This window comes from Micropterus dolomieu, linkage group LG19 (assembly GCF_021292245.1).
Source record: "Micropterus dolomieu isolate WLL.071019.BEF.003 ecotype Adirondacks linkage group LG19, ASM2129224v1, whole genome shotgun sequence".
NCBI lineage: Eukaryota > Metazoa > Chordata > Actinopteri > Centrarchiformes > Centrarchidae > Micropterus > Micropterus dolomieu.
Window position 1 is genome coordinate 26020656 of NC_060168.1, and position 13984 is coordinate 26034639.

At 39.0% G+C, this 13984-nt stretch overlaps 1 long non-coding RNA gene across 1 annotated transcript; it reads right to left on the bottom strand.

Annotated features, from left to right (window-relative positions):
- Positions 1-2033: 2033 nt before the first annotated feature.
- LOC123958320 lies at positions 2034-13376 on the bottom strand. The gene is made up of 3 exons (XR_006822034.1): positions 13319-13376; positions 13019-13178; positions 2034-2423 (listed from the first exon to the last, which is right to left on the bottom strand). It is a non-coding gene; the product is annotated as an uncharacterized LOC123958320 (long non-coding RNA).
- Between the last annotated feature and the right edge of the window lie 608 nt (positions 13377-13984).

Genomic DNA, 13984 nt, shown 5'->3' on the forward strand with positions numbered 1-13984 from the left:
AGTTATTAACCAGTAACATATTAACTCCGTTAATATGGCAAAAGTGGAGGCAGAGCAGCCGGAGGACATCAGAGGGGATATTTTCTCCATCAACTCTGATCCATTTCAGTAAAACCAGTGAATAAAGTTGTGTTCTTCTACAGAATCGGTGAGGCCTAGTCTCGCATAACAGGCCCTGATATATAGTGAGTTCCATTTCACATAGGAAGTCGGAATTTCCAAGTTCAAAGTTGGAAATTTCAAAGGGAACACCTACTTAAGTCTGATTTCTGACTTCGGGAGAACCGCACTACCCCTTCTTCGTGATCCACGATGACTGCTCTGAATATTAACATTTAGTGAAAGCTGTAGTTTATTTTGTTTGTTAGCACTTCTGTGTACTTGTGTCTCATAAATTTTCGCACACAAGTGCTGTCCAACAGCTGTCAGTGGACATGTTGCTACAGTGTTTTGTATGAGTAAATACCACACAATGCGCGGGGGGGGGGGGGGGGGGGGGGGGGGGGGGGGGGGGGGGGGTTGTCAACCGGTGTAACAATGGCTAACCGAGTGAGGTTTTCTGACTTGTTAACTGGAACCGGGAAGGGAGAAAGAGTGTAAGAGAGGGTTATGAATGAATGAAGCATAAAGGCAATTTTCCTGTTTGAACTTTCTCTGACCTCCATGTTACTCAAATAGTGAACTAAGGTTGACATCAAAACTGTGTCTTGTTATTATTACTGAAGAACCATTTTCAGTATGTCTGTACAAAATCCAATGTTAATCTACCCAGGATGTTTTATGGATTTAACTCTGCACCATGTATTAAGCAGAAAGATATGAAAGGGAAGGAAAAGCATGCATTTAGTATTTTATTAGCTTAATATGATTATCCATCATTATTATCAAAATGGCAGACAAAAGGTAAGGGAATTGATTAAATTTCAAATGTGTATTTTTGTAAAGGTTAACATGTACCCATAATGATATGTGCCTGTGTAGCAGGAAGTAAAAGGAGTAGGGTGAGATGTTTCTTTGCCACAGTAACTGCAAGGCATCTAAAATCGGTGATTTTGAGTTATTGTGTTTACATGTGTCAACCCAAACCAGGTTTCCTTGAGTAAAAACAAAATTTCTGTGCGTATACAAGGAGCAGATGTCATTGATTGATCACCACCTGCTGCGATTTATACATAAATATTTTATGCCTTGTCACTTGTAACTGTGTGATCAGAGGCTCTTCTTGGATGTCTAGGCCCCATGATAAGACTTGACACTTGACCATGCTACTGATGTTTTTATTTTAGTGCATCACTTACATGGCTGAAGGACAACATCTGGCCCATGATACCTGGAAGTACATTCCACATATTCATGTTTTTCAGTGATTTTGTTTTTGTATCTGAAGAAACTTTCACTTCTCCATAGAAGGAAAAGTTTATGGAAGTAAACACAAAAAATTATTTTAAAAGGGTGAAGAATCATCCACTTTGTCTACAGTATGCTGAAGATTAAAGTAGCCAGTTATTTTCAAAGAACCTTAATAGCACTCAGCATCTGGAGAGGCAATGAGTCTCTCATGAAGCTCTTTTGGTCTGAAAAGAGCAGAAACAACAACAAGGTGATTTCCATTACCATGTAATGACAAATCATTCACCAATTTCTTCTCCATCACAATATGAAAACCCCCGAGAAAGATAACAGGCTGATTATTTTAGATGAAAGTCGACTGCACAGTCGACTTTCATCAAGCACCAGACAGTAGAGGAAACAGTGAGATGTGACAGAGAGCACTCGGTTTTAAGGACAGCATATTCCCAACAACAGAAAATGCCTGCTCTCCTCTTGGACTTTAAAATATGTTTATTACATCTTCAATGTCAGAACATGGAGTGGATTTATACTTGCATTATAGACATTTATCTAACATACTAGTCAGAGAAACACATGTCTTGACCGTATATCAATTACTCTGCATGTTGTCACCTTTGCATCAGCGAGAGCTCTTCAGCGAAGATGATGGATTAGTTGTGTAAGTGTTACGACCCCCACCCACCACAGCTCGTTATAAGAGGGGGTTGAACATAACCGAAGAGTCCAGGAGTAATACAAACATAAGTTTATTGAAATAAACATGAAATAAGTTCAAAATTTAACTTAAACAAAATCTGATGGGCTGGCCAAAACAAACAAAAGAAAGGGAAGCCCTCCAGACCAGCCTACAAAGGGCCGTAGGATCTGGAGGCTTCCCCTCTACCCTAAACCAATCCCTAACTAAACAAACAGAAATAAAGCCGCGAAAAGAACAGATAATCAAGGAAATACAACTTAGTCGCAGTCTCAGAGGTGTGCTGCTGCCATGGCTGGAAGGTGGGCCAGAGAGAGAGCCAAGCGCCCAGCCCCCTCTTATCAGTTTCTCCCCTCGTCACCCAGACCTAAGACACCTGAGGGAAAAAACAGACACATGAGTCACCGTCACAGTGAATTGTACATCATGACCAGTGGGGGGGGGAGGGGAATGTAACAGTAAGTTTGCGAAGAGCCCTGCTGTTTATATGACTTACCCGCTGAAAAACTTTAATAATGCTTCATCTAGTAAAATGTCATACCACTGGCTGTATACTATGCTGTTGATTTTGATACATAAAAATAGAAACATGGTGTAAAATATCCACCAACTCTTGTTGTGACATTTCTCAGCTGCAGAGTGCTGTGTTAAACCATAGTTAATGTGTGTGTTTGATAGTCAGCACATAAGACATTATATATATAGCTTTACTAAAAGAAAAATGGCTATTGATTTATATTCATTATGCAGGATTCAAAACTATATGTTTGTTGTGTAGTTATCCCAGGGCCAGAAACTGTCTCAGTGTGAGAGGATTATTTAAGAAACACTGCAGAACTTGCATTAGATTAATTCTGTATGTTGAAGGTTGGGGTGGCTTTAAATTCCAATTGAGAAAAGCTTTGTTCATTCTGTTTTTCAGATTTACAGTATGCCAAAAGTTGAATGGCACAAAGTGGAAGTGGAACAGTATGCAGACTATAAGCCAATATGATGTGGGTTTTACATCTGCAAAGTGGCACACTCATACATCCATAGCCAAGCTTTTGTTTTGCACATTTTCACATTTCTTGTCTGCTTGGTATTTTAGAGATTGCAATGTCAAAGTATGAAGACTTGTATGATGCTGAAGAGAGGAGAGAGTAATGACATGGCATGTCAGTTGTCAAAGACTACATGCTATTGTGTTTGCAATTCCTCCTTGATCTATGCTATTTTCATGCCTTTGCCATCCCATTTGATGCACAAATCCTATTAGAAATGTTTGGTGGATGTGATGACCAGTTTTACTTTGATATAAATTCCTCAAGTTGGATATATAGTATAGTAGAATAGTTTTACCAGTACTGTGACAATAGTTTCTAGATTCTTTTATGTATATACACCCTAATTTGCAGTGAATATACATACTATTTTCACACCTGCACAATTGTACCATCTTTTCAAGACTTTTCCATACTGTTTCCAGTTGGTCCACATTCAACCATGTCTCCTAGAAATTACATTAACATCATTTCTATTCAGTTTGATTTGTCTTATTCTATTTTCGCTTATTTACCTTTTATTTTATTTGGTTTACTCTTTTTATATTGCCTTGTTTCATTTATCTTTTCTTAATGCCGTTCTGTCTTATCTAAACCACTTTGAATTACCTTGTTGTTAAAATGTGCTGTAAAAATAAACTTGTCCTACCAAACTAGTAACAATTCATTACTAGTAACTTGATCATTAGTTTCTCTTTCTATACCACCTCAAGTGAATTGGTACATTATAATTACTCTGTAGGCCCTCATTACTGGCAAGTAGCAAGTAAGTTTTACCTTATTAAGTCATGAATCTAGACAGAGTTTTAGGCATCTGTCCTCAGGGTTCGTTTGTTTCTTTTAGGTTCAGACATGGTTCAGACTGAGGATGAGGAGGTAACAAAGGTTATGAGACAGCCTGACTCCTTAGGTCAGCTAATAGTGTCAACTGTTTCTGCCGCACCTCAAGATGCATCTCTGTCTGCAAAATAGTGTGTTTTTTTACACTATACTTTATGCCTGCATGCTTTTAGCCATCTGAAGGAGAGGGTCTCCTGTCAGTTGTTCTCAAATTGACACTTGCTGTTGTGATTTTATTCAGTCTATGGTTATTTAGATTATTTATTTACAGCCATTCTTTAAAATTCAGTGTCAACAGGAGAAACAAGCAACAACCGTTTCGGTGTACATGTAGGCACAGCCAGTGGCCTGTACTACGAAGTGGGGTAACTGGGTTATCCAGGTAACTTCAGGAGTAACTTTGTGATGTCAGGTGTAACTTCCCGATTAACCCGTACTACGAAAGGTGGATAGGTGTTGACCGAGGTCTGTTGCCATGGCAGTTTACACCACATCTCTAAACTGCTCCGAGCAGGTTTTGTTCGTGGTTAACTCGAGGTTACCCTGCACATGGACTACACACCACATCTGTACTCAGTGTTAAGGATGTGAAGTAGGCTATTAATACACACTACTTCATAAAATATGTTTAGATTTCATCCTGATTTGTTCCACTGCGGTTGCAAAGAAGTTCTGAACACAACAGCATTACGTTCAGACAGCGAGCCCTGCAGCCTCGGTGATTTTAGAGGAAATCTTAATTAATTAACAGGATAGTTTCTTAGCTGTAGCCCATCTGTAGTCTAGAATTAAATTCTCCTAAGTGTTTTCACATATTTAGATAGACAAAGTCTCTAAGGTGATAGTGATTGTGGGCTAAACTCACAAGTAGGCTATTTCCTCACTGCTAAATCTGATTGCAAAGTTTAATATAACTTTCCAATGCATGCATAATACACAGCAGACATGTGTGTGATGTTGCAGCCTTGCAAAGTCTGTAAGTAATCTTTAAGTCTGCATCTGTTCTTCTCTTCTGAAAATGTCAAATGTTGCATTTTTCGCGACTTGCTTGGTTCCCAATCATTGCCGCTCGTGGCTATATTGTGTTCTTTTTCTGTGCACCACATCTTGCAGTTCTGTTTACCTCATCTCTGTTGATTGATAGCCGGACCACGTCACCACCAGCCTGCCTGCATCCTGCCAGCCTCAGTCTTACCTACTGACTCACCAACAGCACCTTTACTAACTAACCGCTGTTGTGCCCTGTGTCTGCTCTTGCATCTGTCAACAACCAACTGTAACAGGGAGTACTGTTTTATGAAAAAGAATGAATGTGAATCTATCCTGTTAGAATCTTATTATTAAAATGTTATTTGGCATGTAAACAAAAAAGTCATCATGAAATGAAATATGATCTAAATTTTCTTGTTATATTTATTTTATTTCCATTAATAGTAAAAATGACAATGAATAAAAATCTATCCTAAACAATCAGTCCCCCACCCCCCACCCCCTCCCTCTGTTGTTGTCTGGGTAAAGGGTACTGTGTAAGGTAGATCTTCAGTTATATTAAAAGGTTTGTTTTACTTTCAGGCCAGCACGAGGACTAGAAATTGAAACTGTTTATATGGTGAGTCTCTCATCTTGGGGTGCAATGATTCATATTTTCCTTAAAAATCTGCTTCAAGAGAAGCCAAGAATAGACCATTCAAAAGCAATGATACAAATTCAAACAGATGCCTGCTTTTTCTCTCGTTTCTAAAAGGACAACAGATTACCCTTTTGCTCCCTGGTGACCATGTCAAGAAGTTTGTCATTCAGAGGCCTGCCATTCAATCAGGCAATTTAATCGGTTAATGATCTGTCCGGAATATTCTATGGCTGTCTCTGTGTATTCGGTCATAGAGTGAGGATGATCCTCTTTTCCCGTCCATCTTTCTTTCCAGAGGTTTTAATTGATGATAATACCACTCTGGCCCCCCTCCTGCGTTGCCATCAAACTCCCTAATGGCCTCCTGGAGCACTGCTGTGAACTCATTGCTATTTTGTCAGAAACAGGACTAAAAACTTCTTCTCACCCTCATTCTGTTGCTATTGAATGCTTCTTTTTATCCTTTCATTCAAAATATTTTCTTTGATGCCATTAAAAAGACTGTCATCCTTGGTGCATTCAATATATTTGCTTAATTTGTTTTTGAGTAACTCAATTGTGTCACAATGACAAAAACATACATGACTATGAAAAACCATTATAATTTCATGGATCCAGAATCACAATGAAACACTGCATCTGGGGAGTATAAAATTATTCCACATGGATACAATTGACTAGAAAGTCATGTAGAGCAGCTGAGAAGCTTGAAACCCTCCCAGAAAAGCTCAAAACCTGGCAGGAGAAACCAACTCTGTGTGTATGGTGGCCTTTGGTTTCCCTGCATGGAACCTCACAGTCAGTCTTCTGCTTTAACATTAATGCAACAACACATTTGGTTTTGTGGCAGAACAGCTCAAGCAGCAGAGCACAGCGCTAACATTGCCAAGGACAGGGGTTTGATTCCCACTAGGATTACATGTGTACCGCATTTTTATTTCAAATCCTTTTGGACAATAGCATTCACAATCAAGTTATGTCTATGCTATAGAAGGAAAGGTTGGGAAGTAGTGATCTTTGTGATGCACAACAGAAAAGGCAAAATAGTTTGATGTTTTTCTTGACTGTGCTGTTAAGACAAAATGCAGCAAGGCAGGTGTCATTATTATCCTGTGTTTAAAGGAGTTATTTATTGCTCCCCAGATAGCTAAGCAATTGTATGAAAGTTATTTATTGTGCTTGCATGTGTGTGTTTGTGTGTGTGTATATATATATATATATATATATATATATATATATATCATAGGCTTATATCTGTGATTAACTGTGATTAGTTCAGATAAGTTAAGGTGGCGTAAGCATGGGAATTTTGTCAGTAATGAGAAAAGGCAGCTGTGTTTCACCATGCCTAAGCATCAAACTGCTCTACTCATGCTACAGTCTATCTGCCCTTTATTATTGTTTCTCCACTACATGTGGATTCCCTATTGATTGAAATTATGTGCTTATACACGTTTTCTGGATCAGAATGTAGCTAATCACAAAGTATCGTAAAAGTGCAGGGATTTTTCCCTTTGGCAAAGGACATTTAAGAACTTGAGGGATTACATTTTATATACCAACATGTATGTTAACCTTTATTAGTCCAAATGGGTGTAAGCAGTGTAAATTCTGTTCAGTGTAAATAAAGTGGAAACCATATATTTAATGATTAACTCATAGCATACTATTCCAGTCAATTTTTTCTTATTTGCACAAATCTAGCTTTTCTGTTATCCCCATGAAAATGCATTATATCATATCGATTTACTCATGATCCTTCCATATGTACTGTATATCCCATTAAGGCGCTTGATATGAAAGATTTTTGACACCCTATAACAAACACTGCAGCAACACCACCCACAAAAGCAGAAATCCCCTACTGAGTGGCCAAACAAACCTGCTATAGCTGCTACAAAAAGGAGGAGCATTGGGTTTACTGACATACAGTACATACTATATGTATCTTATTTCAACATCAGGGAAATCCAATAAACAAAGCCTGAACACAGTAAACAAAGCCTGAAGGCACCCAAGAGCCTAGTTGCCCGGTCTTAACAAAATCACAACAACTTCAGAAAGTCAGAAAGGCAGTCAAGATGGAGTCACAGAGTAGTCTGAAAGAGTAGGTACAATTTTACCCTGAAATATAACATAACTAGTGTTAGTGTTAAAATTGCAACTGTATGTCCAAGGTTTATCAGAATTCCATTGTCTCACTGAATTTCAGTGGTCCATTCTTCCTTTTAGCCTTCGGCAGTCAGCAAAAACTTAAACCTCACTTCCTTCTGAATCCAGTTTATTTATTTGCTGAACAACTCTTTAACATTTCATCAGTGTTTTGTTTTTCTGTTTTTGTAAATGCACCAATGGCAGATGCTCAATGTTTGTATCTTTGACGCACAGGAAAGAGAAACCATGATTACAACTGTACTTTTCCTGCCTGCTTGCATTTTACACTAAGCCATTATAAAAATGTATGGTATGTGCTTTTGTGTTTAGTTAGTTAAGCTTCCTTTTTTCAAAAAAATATATCTTAAGTAGTACTACTAAGTACTACTTTAAAATCTAACTGAAATAAAATAACTGTCTGCAGAAAAAAAAACAGTTTATCCTTGGTGTTTGTTTTGACTTGTGGAATTGTGGTCAAAATTGTAATTAATAAAAGGAAGAAATTTAAGATTGATTTCAATACAGCAGGTGTTGACTGCAAAGTAACTTCTAGTGTGAATCAGTTCTAACACTAGCAAGCTAGGCTAACTAACTTCCACTTTCCAAGTGAAATACAAACTTAAAAACGTAGTTCAGTGTTTTCCCTAGATTGGAAATGTAGCCGCGGAGGTAAAGCTAAATTATTTCTTTATATTTATATCTTTATATTTTTATATATTTGTGCGCGTAGTGCATAGTATGTCTGAATAGAAAACTCCAACACGACATGTCTCAGCAGCATTGCTCTTGTGTCCATGAGCATGCGATGCACATTAGTATAGCTTAAAATTTCAGTGTTTCAGGGGGGAGTTATGTTTTCCAATGAAAAATATGTAATTTCACATGATATTGGGCCATTATTTTCACCATATCTCTGAACAAATAGTTGGGAAAGCTAGAGCAGATAATAAATCAATAACACCCAAAGATCAGTCTACTGGGGAGGAACTACAACCATTAGATTTGGGGTATTTTGGTTGGTTATGATGCTCTCCACAGTGATTTTACATTTATGGCACAGCATGTTTTGGGCATCACCCCCTAAGCCTTAACGGCAGGAAAACTTGGCTGTTAATATTCATTATAGATAGGACTGTTCATGTTTGCCTCATGTTTGTCTTCATTTTACAGCTTTTGACATTTATCTACACATTTATATAAAAAAAGAGAAACCACCTCCCTTCTGAGGTGCATTTTATTTGCAGGAAACGTCTCCTCATTAGCTTAAAAAGACTAGTTTGCATCACTAATTTGCTTTACTAACCTCAGCTTCTCCAGTCACCACTGTCTGTCCTTTTGTTCTTTTCCTAACAACCACTTTTACAGACTCATCTGAAAACTGAAAAATAATTTAGGATGAACCAGTCTGTGCAGGACAGAGCTGTAGGCTACACCAGTTTAGTCTAAGTTTATGTCTGATGTTTTCAACATTGGACAAGTAGTTAGTAATAAAATACAGCTACCATTTACTTTCTATAAGTTGAGCTAATATTAAGTTACATAGCACCAAAAGATGCAGCCTACTGTATAAGTTGTCTACGAAGATTCTCAGTCACCCAGTATCTTCAACCAAGTCCAGTTGCCCTTGACTTTAACCTTCGTTGGATAGCCTACTGTGTAAGTTTTCCTGATCAGCTGCGCTGTCTGAAGGGGGGGGCAAGAGGGTCCAACTGCAGACCTCCACTGTCAGGCCACTTCCGCTGCAGACCTCCTCTGTCAGGCCAACTCCACTATCAGGAAACTCATTAAAAAATTATAAAGTTTAATCACATAGACATAGGGAGCCCTCCCCCTATGTCTATGTGATTAAACTTATAATTTTTGTCATTAACTTATATTTAATTATTTAGTCATCATTGAATTCCTTAAATATAGCATATTGATTTGAGCCAATTCTACTTAGCAGTTAACGTGCCAATGTAGCAACAAAGACGACTATATATCGCTTCAGTCATTCAACTAGTAACAGTATCTTTTTTTACAAGCACTATTTATTTATTCTGTGAAAATATGACGTTAATTCCGTTCATGCAGCTAGCCACATCCATTCACAGAAAAACATCGTCGTTAATTAAGAGTGTAACTTAGCCTCTCTTCCAGTCATCCTAAAAGAAACACACACACTTCTCATTCATAATTTACCTTTGAGGAGTAATATACTATGGCATTTTACTGCAATGAGCTGAATTTAATAGGAAAAATGGACAACTGTGGAAACTGGACTACAATTTGAGCTTCGTGGGAGTCTGTAGTATAACGGACGTTTCCGGCGGGATTAATAAATAAATAAATAATAGAAGCCTGGTCAGAGACTTCATTGCTCATTATGTGGTCAACACTTCTCTCTCACACACAGCAGCCCACTACTTGCCCCAGATGTGTGTGATACTGCAACAAAGTTTAAAATCCTGAAATAAACCAACAAAGACTACTGTTCAAGGAGAGACCGCAAATCTGCCCTTTATGGTATCCATCCATCCACTGTCAACCGCTTATCCTGCGTACAGGGTCGCGGGGGGGCTTGAGCCAATCCCAGCTGACATCGGGCACAAGGTGGGGTTTCCAATCCATCGCAGGGCCACACATAGATGAACAACCACTCACGCGCACACCTAAGGACAATTTAGGGTCACCAATGAACCTAGGCTGCATGTCTTTGGATGGTGGGAGGAAGCCAGAGCACCTGGAGAGAACCCACGCAGACACAGGGAGAAAATGCAAACTCCACACAGAAAGGCCAAGGAAACCAGGGTTTGAACCCACAACCTTCTTGCTGAGAGGCAACAGTGCTAACCACTGCACCACCGTGCCGCCCCTTTATGGCATCATATTAATTATTATTAATCATTCATGCGGTGCGCAGCATAGTTCTTTTGGAAAACGTATTTACTTTAGTGTGTTTATGTTATTAATATAATGTACATTTGTGATTAAAAATAATGGTTGTTGGTAAATGAATTACTGACCCTGACAGATGGATGATTTTACTGCTTCAATAAGAGCTCAGACTCTCGTTATGGACTGTAACTAGAACCCTGCTGGACTATGTGGACTATCAAACTGTACAATGAAAATGAACATGCATGCAATACAACATACCTGCATCAATAATTTTGTAAATACCCACTTTTTAAAAATGAATGGAGACAATTGCCTACTGTAATAATACTTTTACTTTATTCACACAGTTAGAAAAGGAGTGGGCAGCAGTGACTGATTTGCATTATCCAAAACATAAAAAAAAAGTCTGAATGCATGGGTCTTGGCTTCCATCAAAACATCTACCACTATCAATATTTGTACATCTAAATCACGCAAATTAGGATATGCCAACAGTGGCTGTGGTGAGGAGTAGTATCTTTATGTGGATAACTGTTTAAATAACCGTGTGTGTTAAATATCTCACTGCTCCAAAACAGCTGATTCAAACTTTCAACACGTTTTGAATCCTGAAGCTGCTTCAATCAGCTGTGTTAAAGCAGGGAGAGATTAAATCATGCAGGACAGGGGGTAACTTTCTCCAGGAAAGGGTTGGGAAACACTGTCGTAGTACATAAACTTCAATTGAATTGAAGATCAATTCGTACAGCCAGCAAAGTCTTTGCACACTGTTTAACGTTAAATGTGAAAAGCTACACCGAACAGTCTAAACGATATAGATTTTTATTTTATCTTCTTTTGGACAAATAAATAACCTGAGCGTCATCAACATGTAATGACAAATGCCAACCTATGCCCTTGCAAAATGCTTCACAAAAACGAACACACAGTAGCTTCATACAGTATGAAGTGATTACGTTATCCAAATGAAAAAAAAGCTAATCCTGCTACTTCAGGAGCTAACGCTAGCCATCGTTGGCGAAGCCTAATGTGACCTACGTAGAACGACAAATAACCTAACTTTCACACGTGTAACATTCTGTAATTTGTGTGATTTAGATGTATAGATGATATTGACAGCGGTAGCTATTGACGGCAAACATATACAAAGGGCACTGCATTCAGACTTTACTCAATGTTTTGGATAATGCTAACCAGTCACCTACCGCTGTCGCAATGTGTAGAGTAGCGAAACAACAACTGAGAATGCATCATGTTACGTCCTGTTGGGACGTAAAAAACGACCGGCCTGACAGTGGAGGTCTGCAGTTGGACCCCTCTCAGGGGAGGAGAGATTTTTGCTAGCGCAAACAGGCTCCACTTTTCCAGCATTTGTGTACTTTTACTGCCAAAATATTTTCCTCCACTCGTGTTCACCATCACTTTCTGCCGCAAGGACAATCAAACTTGCTATGCACCTCTCTATTCTATAATAATGATTGTGTGAAATTTTTGTAGTGGCGGTCATAATTCAGCAGCGGCGCACAGCCGCTCTTGAATGCTTATAGAGGAGACACTGTAGTTAAATGGTTTCTTTTTTGTCTGTTTTACATGTGTTTATTGTTGTCAGATGATCGGGAGTCTGCACTGGGTGTTTTATTATTTGAACGGATGCTCTATGCAATTTCTGTGTCTGACTTCCTGACTGGTTTGATCTGCGCTGTGTAGCTTGACGCGACTGCAGAGTGGAGAACCGCTTCCGGGATACTTCTGAAATGCGCTGTGGGGGATCTGGTGAATTTACACGTATTGTCTAGAATAGCCGCAATCAGCTTCAGCGGCCATGCTCGGTGGAATCAAGCAGTTACAAACGGGAAACATGGCTCAAATTCCTTAACTAAATATGTACTTGTTATAAAAGTGCATGGTGAAATCAACATTTGTTTGCTATAATATGACATGCTCCAGTGAGTAACTCAGCACGGAAGTAGCTTGTCTCCCAGCAACACCAGCCCTTAAATGTTCATTAACTGTTGCAAAGAGAAACACCCACCTAGAGGTCGGAAGTGTAGATGCAGTTTCCACAAATATGTCCAAAAACTGTTCAATTCTCCTTTTAAAAATGGAAGAAATTAAGATAATTGCATGTATCATTATAGTGTATATTTCTTTACACTAAAACCGTTAAGAGAATACAAATATCAATTTGACTTTCAATGCAGAACTTCCTCCATGGTGGTATATAAAATCCTTGTAGCTACTTGTGATACCATGCACATACTCAACACAACAAGTAACCTTAAGCATACATATAAACATGCACACACACACACACACGCACACACACACACACACACACACACACACACACACTGAATGTCACAGGAGGTGATCGCCCTGTGCAAACAAACCTGTCTGTTGCATTCAAATGTCAGATTGTCTCACCGGGACGCTCTCTTTAACTGACATATGTCACCCTCCAATTTGCCATTGGGCACTTCTGGCTATTTTCTCTTCTGTTAATTGCTTGAAGCATCTTTCTTCTTTTTTCTCATGGATTGGAGGGGCCCCAGTGACGTATCAGCTTCCCCTGATGAATAGACAGCTAGAATACAAAACAGAGACAACAGGGAGTCCTGTAAGTGACATATTTATAAATGTATCAAATATGATGAAAAAAATTAGTTTTTATCCATACATGGAATTTTTAATGTTAAATGCACAGGTCAGATTTTTACTTTTCACCTCATACTGTCTATGTGCTTTGCTTGTGGACAACCTTGATCAGACAAATGATTTCATCCTGTTGCCACTCTTTACAGTGACAAAGGACAAAGAACAAAGAGGTGTGGTTGTCAAGGCAACATGGTTATAGAAGGCAAAAGGCAAATGTGTATGTGTACAGTCACACATACACAATCTCCCACTCTTTGTCAATGACAGCTTTGCCTGGCTTGAGGATATTTAATCTGTGAGCACTCTGGCAGCGTTACAGTATTGTCATTAGAGGTGATGGCACGTGCAAGGCTAAAGATACATCTACGCAGCACGGAGGACTCAGGAGCGAAAAGATGTGATGCACAAAAGACACAGATACACGAAGGCACACTCTATCCTTGCATGTATACAACATGTTGCAGCCACCAACGCAAACATGCTGAAGAAGAGGACCCAGAAGCAGCGCCATCCCCAAAGCAGCCGGTGTTTAGGTTTCTCTCAAAATGCCGCACCACAAGGCCTAAACAGAAAATCTCCACAACCCTCCCCTCTCTGCTCTGGGCAAGCACCTAAGGTCCTTGAACCGAGGATCAAGAGCGGTTGCTACCTTTAACTATGGTATGTTTGACTTCTCCTTTCACTCATTGAGGTCTTTAGGGTACAGGCCTTTAATTATGTCTAAATAAATTAAAT